Here is a 19,955-nt window from a genome sequence, read left to right as displayed (position 1 = left end):
TCCCACTTTAACCCCCTTCCTCCTTTTCTGCTAGCATAAAATACTTTCTGGGTCATTCTCCCCTATTTGTTGGTGCACAAAAACAACTATTTTCCAACTACCCCGCGGGGATACTTAATTTCAGCTTGGTTCTTTGCTCAGTTTAGCTGCATTCTTTCAGGTTAGCAGTAAATTCTTGCTGCTCAGCTGCACATACTTCCTCAGCTTAGCTGCCATTCTTCCTATTCTTTTATTGCCGTTAGTTGGACCATGGTCTATGCTTGTGCTTTGCGTTCATCCTAAGGAGATAAAAACAGAGGCGTTTCGCTGCACACCATCCCTTCTAACTTGATCTAGCCTACCCCTGTCTTCTAACACTATGGCACCAATTCTTACTATGTGCCTCCACCTTTATTGTTCCCATTAATGTTTGCCTATTCTAATTCTTGCATATCTCTATCATATCAATCCTTTTGACATTATGAACACGAAAAATGATTACTCACCTTCAATTTAACTTCTGTTTTCTGTGGTTGTCTAAAATGGCCATATTGACATCTATTTCTCTACTCTTTCCACACCTGATTATGCCTATCTTGGGAAAAACAGCTGACTTTTGAAGACCTTGTGTCTCTTACTACCTTTTTCCTGTTACTCACCTTGATCCTCTTACCTTTAGTGTTGATCAATTGCTTTTTCTCCCTAATTTAAGGCCATGCAGACAATTTCTTGTGCTTTCATGCAAGAGGTCCATAGCTTGTCTGAAAAATAAATCAAAATTGTTTCAGGCATTCACAAGTTGTTTTGCTTATTTAACCATATTTCCTTACAATGGCTTGTGCAAGTTTCCTTTGTTTAATTGACCCATTTTTATCAGCCATACTCTTTTCTTGGTCTTCATGGTCCCCTGATGTTTTTTTTTAATTTTTTTACTGCCCAACGCTCCTTTTTTTTCTGTTAGCCAGGAAACCTCATAAGTGCTATTTGTTTTACGCTTTTTGCTTTTTTTTCGATCTATGCTTTTGAGTGTATCCCTTATCCTTTTATTCATTTTCCCAATTGTTCCCATTTCTCAATTTTCCCCTTACTCATTTTTTATTCAAGATAACAACTCATTTTCAGTATTTCCTGATTTATTTATTTATTTATTTATTTATTTATTTATTTCTGTGACCAATCCTTTTGGACTTCTATGCCTCTTTTCTGACCCTATCTTCTTCCTTTTCTCTTTATCTCTACGTTCATCTTTCTTTTGAACTTCCTCATCCCTTCTTTCACGTACCTTTTGCTTTTCTTCTAACCTCTGCTGTTTCTGTCTATCTCGTTCATAGGCTATTCTCTGGTTTGCGATCGAGCTGCTTTTCTTGCTCTTCGAGATAAAGCTGTTTCTGCCTTAGCCTAACTTTCTTTCTTATCCTTCCGTCCCTTAAATCCTTCTCTTTCTTCCTCCTCTGTGCCTCATCTAACTTCTCTTTAGGCCTCTCATCATCACTTCCTTTCCCATCGAGTTGCAATGAGATTTGTCCTCCCATCCATTCGTCCTTTGTAAATGCTATCTCATCAGTTCTGTCTTCACTTTCTTTCCTCTTCTTTCCCTCTCTCCCCTTGTTGAGAGGTACCCTTGTCTGTGCCTGATCCCCTCCTTCATTAACGCATCATCGTGTCTCCCCTTGTCCCTTGGCTAGGGATGTGAGATTCTTGTCCTTAACCTTCCCTTGATTTTTGCTACTACTGTAAGAAGGTGCTCATAAGAGGGGTTGCTATAACCTGTGGCTGCTTTTAGCTCTCTTTAATGGGCAAAGTCCCTCAGGCTTACTTCTCTCGGTTCCTGTTTCAGGCGGGGCAGGTGTTGCTGCAGGTGTCTCACCCTCCCTCAGTGCATATATTTTAGCATCCAAGCTGCTGGAGGCTCTTCCTCCTGTCCTTGTTCTTATATTTTTTCACAATTTGAGAACAGCATAGCGTTTTCTAACCTTTTTTTATATGGCATGCTAGTAAGTTGCCATGCGTTGTAAAATGGCTTTAGATTAAGACTCAATTTGTGGCCACAGCATAAATATCTTGTGGGCGGTACCTTTAACCCACTCCTCCACTTGGAGTAATGTTTTCCGGGCTTAACTCTGTTTCTAATGACATACCCGTGTGAGTCCAACACTCCCATTACTATGAGCGAGCACCAAATACCGCGAGCTCCAATCCAGTTTCTTCCCGCCAAATTATTTATACCGCCAATTTACTCAAGATCATCAATCTATGCGCAATTCCTTCTCAAGTGTAGAATCGCATTAAACTTTTACTTTATTTCAACCAACAAGGAGACAAAATTCCTTACATTTGACATACAACAGGACATGTATAACAGACACTTGACAAACTAGACAAACACCAGCTGGACACACATATATCTGCCTTCTAATCAATACCCCGACATGGGGTGTATACGAACCCCATTTGTGCCATCTTTAATCGTCACCGCAGCCTAGTCGTCCCCTATTATATGGGCTCTGGGTTCACGTTTCTTCTGACCACTCTTTAAAGCGCAGGAACAAGGCGAATCCTTACGTTTTTGTCTCTGGTGCCCCCCCTGGTAATCCTTACGTTTTGTCTCTGGTGCCCCCCTGGTAATCCTTACGTTTTGTCTCAGGTGCCCCCCTGGTAATCCTTACGTTTTGTCTCAGGTGCCCCCCTGTATCCTTATGTTTTATCTCGGGTCCCCCTCCCCCGGAATTCTTACATTTTGTCTCAGGTGCCCCCCAGTAGCCTTACGTTTTAACTCGGGTGTCCCCCCAGAATTCTTTCGTTTTTCTCTCAGGCGCCCCCCTCGGTAATCCTTACTTGAACCACTACCGTCCTTCATGATTCTTATTTCATTCTGCTTGCTCTTTTATTTATTTGCCACATTTCCCTATTTTATGGCTGCCTTTATTTTCCTGGAGGCCATCTGTTTCTACCTCGTGTATGCAAAAGGTTCATAATTCGCAGCCTGCGCCTGAATTTCTAAAAATATGTCATTATTTCTCCGCCAGGTCATACCACTGGCTATATTCATTATCCTGAAAAAATACTACAATTTTTTACTTCTTACTCACTCAATCTCATTGGCCTTCTGCCGCGTTCATGCCTTCAAAATTGCTTGCGTTTAACTACGGCATGCCCTAAATAATCATGCTTTCCTTGGTAACCTCAACACTGTCATCATGCTTTCACACTTTGTCATTCAAGTCTTTCTTCATTCATCTAATTCCTATGATACCAGAATCTCAACCGCCCGTCTCAAACCAAAAGTTTTTCCCTATTTAATAAAGATGTTCTCCACTCCGGCTGACAAGGCCTCAAAATTGTAAACTACCGCCCCTTGTAATACTCCATGCAGACTGTCCTACCAGTCACAGTGGATCTCCTAGAAAAAGCCTTTAGGAGCACCCCAAAAACCCCCTTCACTACCTGTGTGCTATCCCCAAAATTCCCCAAAAGCAGGTCACAGATAACCTCTTTTAATTTCAGGGGGCATTCTAAGTCAAATATGATAGAACGCACGGATGGCAATGGACCATTCAGCTACAGGGCAGTGCCTGCTCCTGCCTGCATGTTGATTTAAAACCCCATGTAAAATCACTTGCTCCTCATCTCATGAAGTTTATCACTACCTCTTTTAATTCTAACACTACTTCTGTAGCTGTAAAGTAACCCTTGGTCATGCCATGCCAGGTTACATGCTACACTCTGTTTGTTGCACTTTATCGTTAGAGTGCCATTGCAGGGACGTCATTTGGGGGTCGCCAGGGGTTGTGGCTGCACCCCGGAGGTATGCCTTGTTGCCCCGCGGTCCCCTTTGCTACCCTAAAATAAAAAAAATGTTTAAAACTTTTCCTACAGATATGTCATCAGAGGTCATGAGATGTCACTTCCGTTACCTCTCTCCTTTTGGTAGGACGAAGTCCTTGTGTCATTACTTCCCTTTCAGTATCATATATGCTAATGCCTCCGGCCCTTTCCTTTCCCCGCCATACTTAAGGAAACCCTGCTCATTCATTTCTTGTGTCCTTATCAGTGTTAAATTGTATTACTACACTGCCATCCTTGCAGGCATCTCACAAAAATCCTCACAGGCTCTAAAAGTGCAGAGTGCCGCAGTATGCAAATCTCAGTATTCTTTGAAAGAATACACATGACTTTGCACCAGATGAGCTGCTCACTGGCTATCCATGGAGGAAAGGCTACTTTTTTAAAGTCACAAATGTAAGTCTTACACAGCGCTGGCATATTTAACTGATGCTGCTGCTAGGGTCAGTTCAGCCCAGTGGCGGCTGGTGACTTTGGAAGTTGGTGAGGCTTACACATCTTGGTGGGAATTTGGGAGCGAGCTAGGCCACCTCACACCAACCAGTGTGCCGGTGGCTTCTCCCTCTGCAAGGCATTTTGGAAAAATGGCTTCCAAGATGTGCAATTTACTGTCCAAGCCCACCGAAATATGACATCACAAATCCTGGGCTAATTATGAGTCTAAACAGCCTGGGATCCACTGAAATGTCGGCAATGGTTTTTTCCCAGCTCACGGACATCTGGACTGGACTAATGTGATGGCATTAACAAATAATGCATACGAATACAATTTTCTAAAATAAAGCACCTATCAACACCCCCAAAGGCAGTTCACAAAAACTGGGAACACTGTACCTCTGCCATACAACGCACACACACAACAGACTTAACTAAAAGCCCACATCTCAGAAATACAAAGCAATATCTGAGTCAGAGTGTCTGCAACCAAAGGGTATGAAAGCCCCATGTCCCAACAGCACACCATTGGGTGACATGTATGAGGCTGGTGGTATTCACAGATATGCACAGACTCTGCCCTTTAAAGAATCTCTGCTAGCCCAGAAAGGGGTTGAGAGCGAGGAGACAGCTAAATTAGACTATGACCTCCATTCTCTAGCTCCTTCAGAGCCACGCATGCTATAATAAGCAACATTCATACACTGACTGCCATATTCCATTTGGTTAAGTTGCTGGCAGTCCTGCATGTATGTGTCACTAGGACGGCTGGCACAATGACCCAGTCAATATCTTCTGTGATGCTCTGCCAGGGTCAGGTAGCCTCCCTGCTCCAGGCTGCTTGCCACCCCACAATATAAAGAAATAGAAATGGCGCTAAGACCTATTTCATTATCATCACTGGTTCCCTATTGGGTGCGCAGGATGGTCATACACAGTCTTGGATTCCCCCAATCATGCAAGGAATAAAATCCCATTTTAACAAGCCAGTTAGACGCGCTCACCCTGCAACCTTAGTGTTAAGATTCAACACCACTGCTAGCATTCTGTTTCCATGCAGCACTTAACAATACATAAACACATACACACGCGTCGCTGCAGGGCCTACCTAGGTGAGAAGCCTTCCCGACATTCAATGCAAGAGGCAAGCATTTCATAAATCCTGCGCTACCCCCTTGCTACCCACTGCTGTCCCCATTAACCAAAGGGCTAATGCCACAGGGCTAAGCTCCCCCGTCTTGTCCCCAAATCATGGAATGCTTTTTCTAGTGAACTTGGCGCAGAACCATCCTTTCTCATTTCTCGCAAAATTCTCAACCCTGCTTTGGTTACCTACCTCTATCAGTTCCCCCACCAGTGTATGTACTTATCCCCCTTTTGCTAAATTAACCACTATGCTGTGGTTTACTTAATATACTCTATCCAGTGTGAGCTTAACATGCAGCTCATTCATAGTAATTACAATATATATATCTATTTGTCTTATAACTACAGGCGATTCTTCGTCACGCAGCCCCTAGTGTATGACTTTTACTGTAATATGCAAGCCCCTTCCTTTTAATAGCACCACAATGCCTACAGGCTTCTGCATGCTCCATGCTACTAGGAATCGCTCATTCCTTGCCACACGACAGTAGACCCCAGAGACGTTTTTATTTGAGGGCTCATGGGGTGGCTGCCCAGGGCCCCCCACAATGCTGCCTGGTCTAAAGCAAGATTCCAGTTTACATTAGGCTTGAATAGCACATGCCAGGAAAATTTGGTTGCATGCTGCTGAGGCTCCAAACCCATTGCCTGTCGATTTTGACAAGTACATTCTGCCTTGTTCAATTAAAACATGCAATGCCTTTCGTTTTCATTGTGGATTACATAGTTTGGGTAACACAACCTTTGTAGCGTTACTTCCCCTCTGTGGGAATGTTGCTGATCGTGTGCATTAGCCAAAGTTGAAATCCATATTCATCCACAGAGGTTCAGAAGTTGTCTCAGTCTGTTAAGCACTTATTGTAGGGATATGTGTTCATGTGAAGGATCAGTAGGGCACATCCCAGTTAGGTTGGCTGAACCATTTTTAAATTTGAAGTTCACAAATATACCTGCACAATTACTTGTGTTTGCAGCACAAGCGACACGATTAGCAGCACTATTCATGCTCCAGATAGGGGTTAAAATTAGTTTCCTCAGCTGGGCATTCTTAAAACCTAAGAAATCCCTTAAAAGATGTGCATAGAATATCTGTCCAAGCGGCAAACAAGTATGCACATTCGAAACAGTGCAGCAAAAGTGTTCAGGCTTGTATCCTGGCTATGCCAGCAGACGGCACAGTGATCCTGGTCAAATCATATAGGATCCCTTGCATTACTGTGCTGTTTTCCGCGAGGTTATTTATTTATTTATTTATTTATTCGCATTTGTTAAGCGCACAGAATCAGCCCTGAGGCATCGTGGCGCTGGTTACAGAATAGCGCTGGTTACAGGGAAAGCGCGTCTTAGTTACAGCATACAGAGGCATACATGCATACAGTTTGGGCAGTAGCAATAGTTAGCAGTGTGTGCCTGAATGGCAGTAGGTAGAGGAATTTTAGTTAAAGAGAGAGGTTTTGAGTTTTTTTCTAAACGCTGTGAGGGAGCCTTCTGCTCTTAGAGCGTGGGGGAGATTATTCCAAAGTTTTGGTGCTATGTAGGGGAAACCCAGCCCCCCGGCTGTAATCTTGTGGATGCGTGGTACAGTGAGTTGGTTAGTGTAGCAGAGTCTGGTAGGTCTGGATGAGGTCTGTCTGAGAATGGTGTCTGAGAGATATGATGGTGCAGTGTGGTGGATACATTTGTGGGTAGTAGTCAGTACCTTGAAGGTGATGCGTTCTTTGACAGGGAGCCAGTGAACTGATTGCCTTGCCAGTGAGATGTGGTCCCTTTTGGAGATGTTTAGTGCTGCTCTTAGAGCGTTATTTTGGGTGACCTGGAGTTTGTTTAGGTTTTTTTCAGAGGTGCCGGCTAGAAGTGCATTGCAATAGTCAAGTTTAGCGCCTATGGTAGCTCTTGCTATTGAAAGGCAGTTTTCTTTGGAAAGGAATGGTTTAATGGCGTTGATGAGTTTAGTGCTTAGTGCAGATGCGGAGACAATGGCACTAACTTGTTTGTCCATGGACAGGGTTGCATCAATGTAGACCCCTAGCGTTTTCACAGAGGATAGGACTGGGATAGTGCAGTTGTCGATGTTGAAATTGGCATAGCAGCTGTCTAGCCTGGCCAGTGTGGATTTTTGGCCGAGGATAAGGATTTCAGTCTTATCCCCGTTAAGACATAGGCCGTTAGTGGCCATCCAGGCTTGAATGGTGGCATATATGAGTTTTAGAGCTAGGGCGTCTTTGTGGTATGAGCCTGATAGAGGGAGGAGCACTTGGGTGTCGTCGGCGTAGTTGGTGTAGGCAATCCCAAGTGCATCAAGTTTCTCGAATAGGGGCTTAGTGAATAGATTGTAAAGCGTAGGTGCTGTACAGGAGCCTTGAGGGACACCGCAGTGTATTATGGATGGTGTTGCGCTCGAAATGTTTGAAAAGACTTTCATGGCCCTCCCTTCAAGAAATGAGGTTATCCAGGAGGTGGCTTGGTCAGAGAAATGTGCGGAGTGGGAGAGGTGTGAGGTGAGGGTCTTGTGGTCCACTAGGTCGAATGCCGCAGAGAGGTCGAGGAGAAGTAAAAGGGCGGGTTTACCTTTGTCCAATATCTTGGTTATTTGGTTTTTTAGGTCCAGCAAAGCAGTCTCTGTTCCATGACCTTTGCGGAAGCCTGACTGTCTGGTGCCTAGGATGGAGTTAGATTCGAGGTATAGTTGGATTTGGCTGTGTGCCACTTTATCTAGAATCTTGAGAAGGAAGGGGACAGTTGTTATAGGTCTGTAATTGTTAGGCATCGTGGGGTCGAGAGTGGGCTTTTTTAGAAGTGGGCGCACCCAGGCTTCTTTAAGACTGTCTGGGACAGAGCAGGACTTGAATGAGGCATTAATGAATGCGGTACTTCCGGTTGGAACTTCCCTTGATAATTGAGAACTGACGCTAAAATCATTCCCATGTTGTGTAGCCCCCGTCTAATATTTTGGGTTTTAGAATTGTCAGGTTTGGAAATACAGGTTGCGTACTCTTGCAAGTCAGTTTTATAGCATTAAATTGTTTTAGTTCATGTTGAGAGCTGGAAGAGAATGTGCTCAACTGCTTGGAATTGCAATATTGGCACAAATCCCAGCTTCACCCCTTAAACACTGTGTGATCCTGGGCATCTCATTTAATCTTTTATTGCCTAACATTTCTTAATTGCCAGTCACTGAACCTTTCAAAATCGTCAGCCCTTCAGGGTGATTTTCTTCTCCGGGTATATTTTTCATTGAGGCACGACTCACAGTTTCACTAGCTATGGGGTTGTTCCCATTGTGATAGTGTGCATTGACATATTGCATACTACAGGCACTTGTCCCCTCGATCTCTAATGGCAATACAATTTGAAAACCATGTCCAACTCCTACTCTCAGTCTGCCTGGATAAAGACACCTCCCTGGAAGCTTCTAATCTGCCTATTCTGAGTTGCATGTATCTTTTCACAAACAGTCCTACATTACTACTGCAGGCTGCATACTTTTCCGGATGCTAAAAGGTATCTTGGTTCTCTACTAGAAGTGAAGTAACCTCTTCGTAGATTACTGATGTTGGCCTTCAAATGCTACTTGTTTCTCATTCTGAATGGCACAAGAATGGAGTGGGTAGGGGACTCAAAAGGGTGTAAACATGCTTATCTTGAATGCTCCACAGCAGCATAGTATGTCTCATAGAGAGTACGGCCTCTAGGCAATACTGAATATTCCCATACAGATGCCTCTCATAAGACATGAGAGAAACACACAGGTATTCAGTAATAATGCATTTGTTGTTAACCTCATTGGCAGCGCGCAAAAGATGTCTTTTCATCCGCGCTCATTCATCCTTATCGGAATTAATCATCTTGTTATTTCCCCAGACCCTCCAGGTCACCCCAATAACGTATGCCTATTCTTGAAACTACACAATGGGGCCTAGCTTTTTAGTCATCCGGCTCCTAAAAGCTGGGATGTCCGCTCACCAGTACTAAAATGAAAGAATCTTGCAGTGCTTTCCACAACAGGCCGGACGCATTAATATGCAATCAAGCCCTTTTCCTACAATTGCTGGGGCTGCTCTGCCGTGAGACACATTCATTCTACGTGAAATGCACTCTGTTTTAGGAATTAAATGCAATGTATAAAACACATGCATTCAAACATTCTATAGATCACTGAAATAACCTCACAATTACAACGGCTGCTAGCGTGCCCACAACGAGTCAAAAATGAAAAAAAATGTGATGACCCAGCCAGATCTGAGCCCTGCGTTTACCAGCCATCCCATGGAAATATATAGCTGCTGTTTTCATTAATAAATATCCCCTTAGCGCTTGGTTAATACATGTAACTGCACTAGTGTATTTCTCCTATCTTTAAACGTTGGCCTTTTATTCCATAATTTACAACAATGCTCAGAATGATTCTTTGCATTTTGCGATCTACATTTCATACCTTGTTTCCACGTGACCTACAGCCTGTCTTTTATAATACTCTGTTCGATTTAGACAATCTTGCAAGGCGCGCATGGAGCTGTGCTTATCTCAGGGGCTGCTTATTTGTACATTCCTTTCTTGTTTGATCACCGTGTTCTCTCTCGTGGGTTCTTAGTGAGGGGCCTGTTTTATTTCTCTTGTCAACCCCCCTTTACACATTCGTTCTCAACTGCGTTTTTCCAAACTGCTGCTCTGATGTTAAAACAACCTAAAAAAATACTTTAATCACTACTTGCAACCGCATACAGACATTCTAACGAAACCAGAGCTCTATTTTTTGCTTTAAGAATTTTTCAATCATTTCTTATATTGTACACACTACATAGGCTCATACTTCCTAGTTCTTAACCGGACCTCCCCTGTACTTCAAAGTTAAACCATTTACCATATATTGCATTCCTTTTTGCTCAGCACGCTTAATGCACGAGAACAGTACTTCCATAAATCTAATATAACTCAGCCATTTTATTGTGAAAATCTATAGTTCTTAGCACGATTTATCAGTTATCTTGCCTGCTATGAGTTATTTAATTCCATAGCTGCTGGTTTATAAAACAATGTGTTTGTGTTACACTACGGCATGCATTTAGGGGGGCTCCCGTGTCTGTGTCTTCACATAATAAAGGCAAACCTAGGTTTTGCAGGCGTAGCATTGCACTTCACCGCGGCATAAGGAATGTCGCGGCTCCATTCCTGAACCGCTGGCGGTTTTCCTGGAGGAAAAGACTTGGTTCACCTTTGCGGACTACAACTCCCATGATCCCTAGACACTAGGTGTAGTCCTGTGTAGGCAGACACCTGAGCCTCGTTTTCGCCGGGTCACTCCTCCTTCCTGATATAGTGAATGGCAGCTTACTGAACGCTGCTTCTGTTTGTAGCTGCTACCGGCGCTATTTTGACCTCCGTGTCAACCTCCTTTTCAAAGTTACTTTTGTGTGCCAAACCCTGCTTTTCACGTACGGACTGCTTTTGGATTCGATTCTGTTCAATTTTGCTTCGTGTGTTTCAAACCCTGCCTTTCACGTACGGACTGCTTTTGGATTCGATTCTGTTCAATTTTGCTTCGTGTGTTTCAAACCCTGCCTTTCACGTACGGGCTGTTTTTGGATTCGATTCTGTTCAATTTTGCTTCGTGTTTACCAAGCCCTGCTTTTCACGTACGGACTGCTTTTGGATTCGATTCTGTCCCATTTTTGCTCCGTGTGTACCAGACCCTGCTCATTGTACGGACTGCCTTTGGATTTTGATTTTCAACTCATTGGTTCCCTGTGTTCCAAACCCTGCACCACGACCCTGAACTGTTCTTGGATTACAAGCATCAACCCCTCAAGCTGATTACTTTCAGCAATCCTTTGTCCTGGTTGGGGATTCCTCTTCCTTACCTGGACTTCCTACCTTTCAGTGCACATTGGGACGCTCTGCTGAAGTGCACCATCCCGTCCCTAGTGCGCTCCTCGTGTTGCAAAAGCTACCCTACTAACATTCCCTTTTTTTATTTTATACTTTCGTTGTTTTCCTCTTGGATTTTCGTGATTCTTATGCTCCAACAGTGGTAAGAGAAAAACACCATCTTACTTATCTCCAGTTCTTTAAGGGGTTTATTATCTGATTCTGATCTCTGTTCCTAGGGGGTGGCTGTGGTCCAGTTCCTGTTTGATCAGTATAGGATAGTGGGGAGAGACTTAAAGGGAATTGTAGTCGATTATTAATAATTAGGAAAATGTTCTACATCCTTGGTGACTCACCACTATTCCTTTCTTTGCAGCTGGGTCCGTGGCGGTGCAGTTCTCCCTGCTCTTTTATGTGACCAGTCTCTCTGTTAGCAATACAGTACTACAGAGGGTCATATCGCAGAAAAGGTCTTTCTTTCCCTCGCAGAGAGGAGGCTTGGTTGGAGGCCCCAACCAGGCTCCTTCAAGCAAGTCCCTGAGAAATCCGGCATCCTGTCTTTTGGCACTCTCCGTCCGGTGAGTAACAGTTTGCTTAACTTGTACCAGCTTTTTTGTACTTTTGACAGGTTGTCTAATTCTTTTTGGGCTGCAATCACCACGAATTTGTGTGCTTTAAACTATAATATCTGATCACTTGTTTTAATGCAATTTCAAAACCTTGGCTTGACGACAATTTTTATTCAGCTTAAAATATAATTTTTATACTAGTTCCAATGTTTTAACTGCACACGCAGACAGTTATGCCACGAAGCGAGCCACATGAACAGCCACAACATACAAATTTAGACACATACATAGCGTGACATGTAAGAAAGTCAGACACAAACCCCCCTCATGCATGTCCCTCAGTATTTTTATTTTTTTACTCTTGTTATTGATTTTTAAATGCAATTAATGTTTTTGGTTTGTTCCCAAATCTTGATTGCCATTATTCTTTTTCCCCGTGTCCCTGCTCTATCAGCTAGGGCAGTTTTCACTCACCTTTTCTTCTCCCGCCGACCCTTTGCGATCACTGCCTTCTTCAGGTTTTCATCTGGTCTGCTGCCCATAAAGATGGGAAGGGATATGCCATGTCCCTTCAGGCCCTGACTGCAGTCTTAATTATACTACCATTGTCTACGGGGAGCTTCACAGTCTACTCAGCCCGAAATGGCGAAGGACTTGTGATATTGCCGAAGACCTAAAGCTACTTTGTGTCAACGGCCATGAGGTGACTTATTTGAATCAATAGTTGATGGTCAAAACCATCCTCTGCTACCAAATGTACAAGAGGGCGCAGGGTCCTCTGATGGGCCCATAGGTCAGAGCACACCCTCTAGTACCTGTAAAACAAGATAGTTGCACTTTGAGGAGGTTGGGGTGCAGGATTCACATACTCTAACACAATTCAATAAGGACAACTCAATGGATCAGCACAGAGACTGTTAAGTTCAAAAGGGTTTATTTCATGCCAGTGCTGGCACAGTGCCTACCTATCCGCGGTAGTCAAGTTCACTCACTGAACTACCTCCCCAGCATTACACAGAGCTCATTTTATAGCAAAATGTGAGGGAGCAATCTGTCCCCACCTTTTCCTGCACAGTCTTAGACAACTTCATCGTTACACATTAGCTCATTGGGCAATTAATTTTAATTGGACTAACCCTTCAGAATGAAATATGCTCTAGCATGCATGTCTGACTTGTCCTGCGGTGTTCTGTTCAATTTATAGTTGATGCAGCTGGATTTTTCAGATAAGGTTTTCAGACACAGCCTAATTAAAAGTCTACGTTCTGCCCATCCGTCAAGTTTCTGAAAGCATGGTGTACTCGAACGTCTCACCTTTAAAAGTACCTCATCTTTACACACTTCGAGCACTACTCAGTTTCTTCTCAATTTAGCCACATTTTGGTTACATGTATTTTCATTAAAGGCATTTAGCCCAGCCTGTCTATGTACAGAAAATGTTATTGTCCGTTCTGTGCCTTGCCACCTTACTACATCATGGTAATGACATGTTTCTACCTTATAAATATGATGCTTCTTTTAATACTTGTATATACTAACATTATGAATACCAATTTTGCATAATTACAACACCACATTAGTCAATTCGAATTTCTCTACTTAGGTTTAAGTGGGGCTCCACTTCATTCAGCTGTTGATTCAATATATATTTAATTCGGGACCTCCAGTACATATTATTATTGTTATTAATATTATTATTATTATTGTTGTATGGTATGGATGCATTAATTCAAGCACTAATCAAATGGATGCAAACGTTGATGAATGATTTGGGAAGCTGCTTCAAGTAATGATCTCATTGAAGGCACAGTAGGCCTGTCAGGTCGACTGTTCAGACACCTACGAGTTTAAGGTAGCAATTAAAGGGTAGGAACCATAGGTCTGGCACATTTCAGGAAGTATTCATCAGCCTGATCTAGCAATCCTGACATTATCCATTACTCTAATCTATGATCAATCTGTCTTGATATCTCCTGTAGGATTTTCCAAGTACAGGTCTCTCGCCTAACCCCCCCCCCATTGTAGTCTTCTTGCTTAATAACAATTGTGGTGTCTCTCTTGAGATTATCTAGAGCTATCCTTTGTCTTTGTTTCAGGTTATGAACACAGGGTTTATAGATTGCTGATGCTAAAAATGTTCTAAATCTGCAAAGGCCTATTGTTGGAAGATGCAATTCTTTTGCCAGCAATCTCCAAGCAAAATCTAGAACCCACTTTCAGGATACTGTCTGCATTAATGCGGGTTTAGACACCAGCGTGTTCCTTAACATCTCTGCCTTGCAGCTCATAATTTCCATCATCTTCACGGAAGTCCTGTGGCTAGGCAAGGCCACAATGTTGGTTCAACTTCAGGATGGAGCGTGTTCATCATTGGACTAGGTGGTTCCTTTGACAATGTTCTGCTTAGTGGCCAAACATTTGGCCACTTTCAATTTCCTCATATATTTGGACAGGTTGAGACTTGTTGCAAAGTCAGGGCTGTTCCATTTGTTCGTCCTGCTCCCGCCGATACTAGTGCTCATCTAGATCTCTCACACCATTTCAGGCATTCCAGGCACTCGGCACTCGGCCCTCAGACACAAATAATAAACAAAGCCAGAACTTTGGGTGTAAAAGCTGTAATGTTAACACACACAAGAATCTGGAGGGCTGCATCGACTCTGCACCCTCCCAGGCCTGGCTCATACTTATGTACAATGCAAAGCTACATATTAATCTCCTACCATTAGCCATACGTATTCATAACAACAGGTCATTTCGCCGAAGAGAGAGAATCAAGTACATTTCGTAACTGGCTGGCTGCTTCTGCGAGGCAGCCTTGGGTCTTGAGCCAGCAGCTTCAGGACTGTCTAATTCTCAAAGGGAAGGCTGTTGATGCCCATCTCTGAGCCCTGGCTGGCAGGCATTGCACAGCTAGCTCAGCTGGTTGTGCTCTGGTGGTTCTCTGCAACATCTGCTTTCATGGCTGTTAGATGTTTAGGCCAGTCCATATGCCAAATCATTAGGCCAGTCTTCCTGCTTCCGATGTGATGTATCTCAAAGCAAAAGAAACGGCAGAATCAGAAATGTGCCAGGTAACAATGGCCACACTGAGGAGAAAGCTAACTGCATACATAGAAAAACATTTTGAAATCTGCGATAAGATCTCAAATCTCGGTGATTGTTAATAACCATTTCAGTAATTTCATTTTGGGACTCCAGTTCCCCTCCCTCTTAGCTCTTCCAGACCATATGAATATGCTGTTAGGCATTGGTTATCTGTGCCCTTCATCCCCTCCTGGTGCACCTCAGCCTGGCCCTTTTCCATTTGGTTGAACTCTAAGCCTCAAGGTAAACCTATCCATGCGTCAAAGCTTGAACTCCTCTAGAAAAGTTTGTTTTTGGGGGTGTGGCTAGGCAGCACGCCATGCAGACGTGTCTCCCTTGAGCTCCGACCCGAAGCACTCAAATTAATCAAATTTAACCCGATTCTACGCTGAATTCCTGCCCCACACAAAAATGGATTAGAAAATATATGTCGCCGAGACCACTGGCGAGGTTGGAATGCTGGAGACACTGATTTAGGGCATTCCTGGAGCCGCGGACTCTAACGCCGAGGAAGCCAAAATGGCAGAGCGTGCCATTCTGAGCAACCCCAGAGGAAGGACCCCTCATACGAGCTGAGCAGAGCAGATTTCGGGATCCGGATGGCTGCCCCCCACCTCTGTGGCGGCCGCAAGGCGCTTCTGGGGAGTGTACACGCAGATACCCAAAAAGCCTGAAGGAGCGGCGCATGGTGAGCCCGCTCTGCCCTCGGCCCACCCGACTCTGTGGCATCAGCCTGTCCGCCCCTGTGAGCTCGGCTCGGGGTGGCTCCGGTGGGGTGTCCTGACTCCTGCGGCGGAACAAAATCCTACCCTCTGGCTGCCTCTGAGGGACCGTCGGGGGGAGCGGGGACTCTCCGCCGGGTCTTCGTGATCCTGTGACATCACGGGGTGGGACTCACCGACCCCTGGGAGCTCCGCTTGGGGTCCCGACAGACGTCCCTGGCTGCGTCCTGCGATCTGGAGAGGAGCGCCGGCAGGCGGGTCCCCACGGTCTCCGGCCCCATCAACATCGAGAGGTTGGCCCTGACTGCCGTGGGGGACCTCACTGGCGCTCCGGTGCGGGAACCGCGCCTGCCGAGTCTGCATCGGGGAGGGCTGCCTGGAGATCCCCGTGGAGAGGAACCGCCCTACCTCATCGGCCCGGCTGCACTTGCAGCACCCCCTAAGCCTGGGGGTTAAAGAATTGGATTGGCCCAGCAGGCGGACGCCGAGTGGCGAGCCCTCTGTCTCCTCGACCCGGCCAGCTCCTGGGAGCTCGGCTCGGGGTGGCTCGGGTGTGGAGCGGTGACACCTGAGGGAGGCCTCCCTCCCGAAGTGAAGCGGAACGACAAGTATCCAGCTGAGTCTGAAAAATCTTCCAGGGAGAAGAGGGCTCTTCACAGGGCTCCCGGCATCTTGAAGTGCTGCACCATGGGACTCGTCAACCCCTGGGAGCTCCGCTCAGGGTTTCAGCGCACTCATCTGGCTGGGCCCCGGCGATCCACCCCCCCCCGGACCGGCTGGTGGTCCGGGGAAAATACTGGTAAGTGAGCCCCCACGGCCTCCGGTCCTGCCAACAACGCTGCGCCCGCTCTGATTGCCCCAGAGAGCGTCGCGCGGAGTGGCGCAGTGTGGGGCGGACAGCGCTCCGGGTGAGCTCCACTAACCCCTGCTCGTGCGGGTCGCTACAGAGCACAGGTCGCACTCGCCCAGCCGGGACAAGGAGAGGACACTTCGTGGGGGGTCCTCACTAGCCCTCCGGCTCCGGTGCGGGAACTGCGTCTCCTGCCTCTGCACTGGGGAGTCTCAGTTGGGGACCCCACGGAGAAAAGCCCTTACCTCTACAATACTGACATACTAGCGGCGCCCCCTCAAGGGATCAAGCTAAGAACATCGGGGGCCCCAGCCTGCTTCCCGAAACTGCTTAGGCGGATCCTCGTGGCTCCCGTGGACACGAGATAACAGTCACCGAAAGATATCTGAGCAGGAACTTTGGGTTACCACGCAGAGCTGAATAAGGAACGTCTGCAGCACTGCTGGGGAATGCCCAAATCAGGGAACAGAAAGAAAACACACAGCATGCAAGCGTACTTAACGCTGCAGCCTAGAGAACTTCCCACTGCGAACGCTTCCACAGCCGAGATTACCCCAACGTCATCCCCGGAGTTGAGTACCAGGGCGGTGTCTAGGGAAGATCTGGAAAACTTGTTTAAATCCTTCAAGCAAGACATCACCCAGGAAATTAAGGAGGAGATCAAGACTTCCAAGGACTCTCTAGCCCAGTCACTTGCAGAACACTCATCTCAATTGGGAGGGCTAGAATCCAGAGTCAATGACCTGGAGAATGTTACCTGCGTGCAATCCCACGACACTGAAACCCTGGCAGGAAGAGTAAAGGTCCTGGAGGAGCATTTGGAGGACATTTGGGCAAAACAAGCAGACCTGGAAAACACGTCGAGACGAAATAATATACGTCTCCGTGGGGTGCCCCGGAAAATTCCTGACAGAGATCTAGCAGATTATGTTGAGACATTCTTTAGGGCCCTCTTGGAAATGCCACCAAGCGAACACTTAAAATTGGACCGAACCCACCGTGTGTACTCCTCAGCTCAAATGAAGAACAATTTACCTCCGGATGTGCTCACCCGGGTGCATTTTTACCGCCAGAAGGAGGACATCATGGCGGCAGCCAGGGACTCTGACTCAATTCGATTTCAGGGCTCTGAGATACATCTATTTCAGGATCTAGCCCCATACACCCTGGCACACAGACGGTGTCTGCACAGAGTGACAGCCTGGCTGAGGGAGCGGAAGATTCGTTATCGTTGGGGGTTCCCGTGTAAGCTGATGTTTGAACACCGCAATCAACACCACATAGTATCCTCGAAAGAAGAAGCGAAAAGCCTGATGGAGGAGTCATCGGTTGAAAACGGCTCGGTCTCACATCCGGCGCTGAAACCTAGGAGAGGTAGATCCCATTGCAAGCCCCATTCGGATATGGTCTTGAGCGGCGATTCCGAATTAAAGAACACTACTAATGGCTCCAATGAGGCTCCGTCACCAGCATCCTCGGAAGAGAAATGTTGGGCCGAGATCTGCACTGGTTGAAGGCAAGAGGACCAATTATCGTCCCTTTTTGACTCATTCGGGAGATGACACCCCGCGAGGACACAGCTGGATCCCGGACATGGGGTGGGGAAGCAAAAGCGATGATGAGTTGGGGATCATAGTTTGTTCTGAACCCTCCCCTTTCTTTTCCTGGAGGTCTTTGTAGAAGACCTCATCTGAGGCCTAAAATAAGTTCCCTGGCAGGGTCCAACTCTATATGCCAAGCCTTTGTATACTTACGGTACAGACCTCCTATCTTGGAATTCTGAGTTAAGTGTGTTTTGGATATTGGAAATTCACTGTTTGAAGCTAACTTGGGCGCCGGTTTGGATGGCGCCCGGCGAATTTAATTTGGTTAAATTGCCTTGGGAATTGCGCATGTGGCAAACATGGATGAAAATATCTAGTTTCTTGGCGACTTTATGTCTTTCTTTTATGTGCCTTTATGAGTTTTTTATATGTTGCTCTTCTCTGAAGTTAACAGAGAGAGATTATGTTTTGTTTCACCACAGCCCTCGCCCCGGTGGCTTCACGGCAGTCCACCTAGGGAAATGGACCGCTGCGGCACTGGCCGGGAGACCCAAATGGCTTCAGAAACCTGAGCAACCTACCCATGGCAGCCCCTAGCTATAAATTCATTTCACTTAATGTGCAGGGCCTGAACTCCCCCTTAAAACGTAAAGCACTCTTCCACAGACTGAAGTCCTTGGATGCTTCCTTTTTGTTTCTTCAAGAGACCCACCTATGCCCAGCAGATGAATTCTGCCTGAATGACAGGCTTTATCCCATTAGATACTTTGCATCAAGTGGTTTGAAAAAGCGAGGGGTTGCCATCTTGGTGCGCAAAGGGATCTCTTTTAAGTCCTTTGGAGAATTCCGAGATGAGGAAGGGAGGTTTTTATTAGTTAATGCTACATTAGATGGCCGCAAAGTCACCCTGGTCTCCATCTATGGCCCAAACTCTAATCAAAGCCAGTTCTTTACGAAGTTGTCCAATGCTCTATTTGACCACGCCGAGGGGGAGGTGATTCTAGGAGGGGATTTTAATTCTGTAATCAACTCCTTAGTGGATAAGACACTATCGCCAACAGTAAACGATGGAAATAACTTCAAGGCCCTCACCTCCATGCTGAAAGATCATTCCCTGATTGAGGTGTGGAGATATTGTCATCAGGACGAAAGGAATTACATGTATTTCTCAGCAGTACATGGGGGTTTCTCAAGATTAGATATGTTTTTCATATCCGACTCTTTGATTCCAAATGTGCTGGAGGTTGAAATTCTCCCGGAGGCACTAGCGGATCACTCCCCGGTCCTGCTGTCAATCACTCCCCCCCAAGTCACCCCCTCCACCCCATGAAATCCCCCTGGAGACTAAATGACTTTTTATTAGATGACCCAATGATCCGGGCCAATATCAGAGAAACTATGGAGTTATATTATAGCGAAAATTATACGGAAGGGATGGAGTGGGGGACTATCTGGGACTCAGGTAAAGCTGTACTTAGGGGCCACCTAATTGAACAGGCGACACAACGCTGGAAAGCCAGGATAATGCTGCGAGAAAAATTAGAGAGGGAAGTACTCAGACTGGAAGGGATGCATAAGACGAAACCCACTCCGCGCATATTAAGAGATCTGAGAGTAGCCAAAAGAGCGTTGGAAGCTCATCGTACGGGGAGGGCGGCCTACGGGATGATGCGCACCAAACAATATTATTACACGAAAGGGAATAAAGCGATCAGATTACTAGCGGCCAAAATAGGGAAGCGGACCAAGCAAAATAGAATAGACTTTCTGAGAGACAAATCAGGCAAGGGCACATACTCGGAGGAAGGCAAATATCACATCATAGAAGAATTTTTTAAGGAACATGCGACCCCTCATGTAGGAAACCCCCACATCACTAAAGAGTTCATAGATAAAGCAGAGCTCCCACAATTAC

The 19,955-nt window shown here is 45.7% G+C and overlaps 1 long non-coding RNA gene across 1 annotated transcript in view; it reads right to left on the bottom strand.

Annotated features, from left to right (window-relative positions):
* The window catches only part of LOC138582071 (uncharacterized), a 74,151-nt gene that overhangs the window by 2,313 nt on the left and 51,883 nt on the right, over nucleotides 1-19,955 (bottom strand). The gene's annotated exons all lie outside the window — the stretch shown is intronic.

This window comes from Ambystoma mexicanum, chromosome 3q (genome assembly GCF_040938575.1).
Source record: "Ambystoma mexicanum isolate Mex_15411 chromosome 3q, UKY_AmexF1_1, whole genome shotgun sequence".
NCBI lineage: Eukaryota > Metazoa > Chordata > Amphibia > Caudata > Ambystomatidae > Ambystoma > Ambystoma mexicanum.
This window is presented reverse-complemented; position numbering and strand designations above follow the sequence as displayed.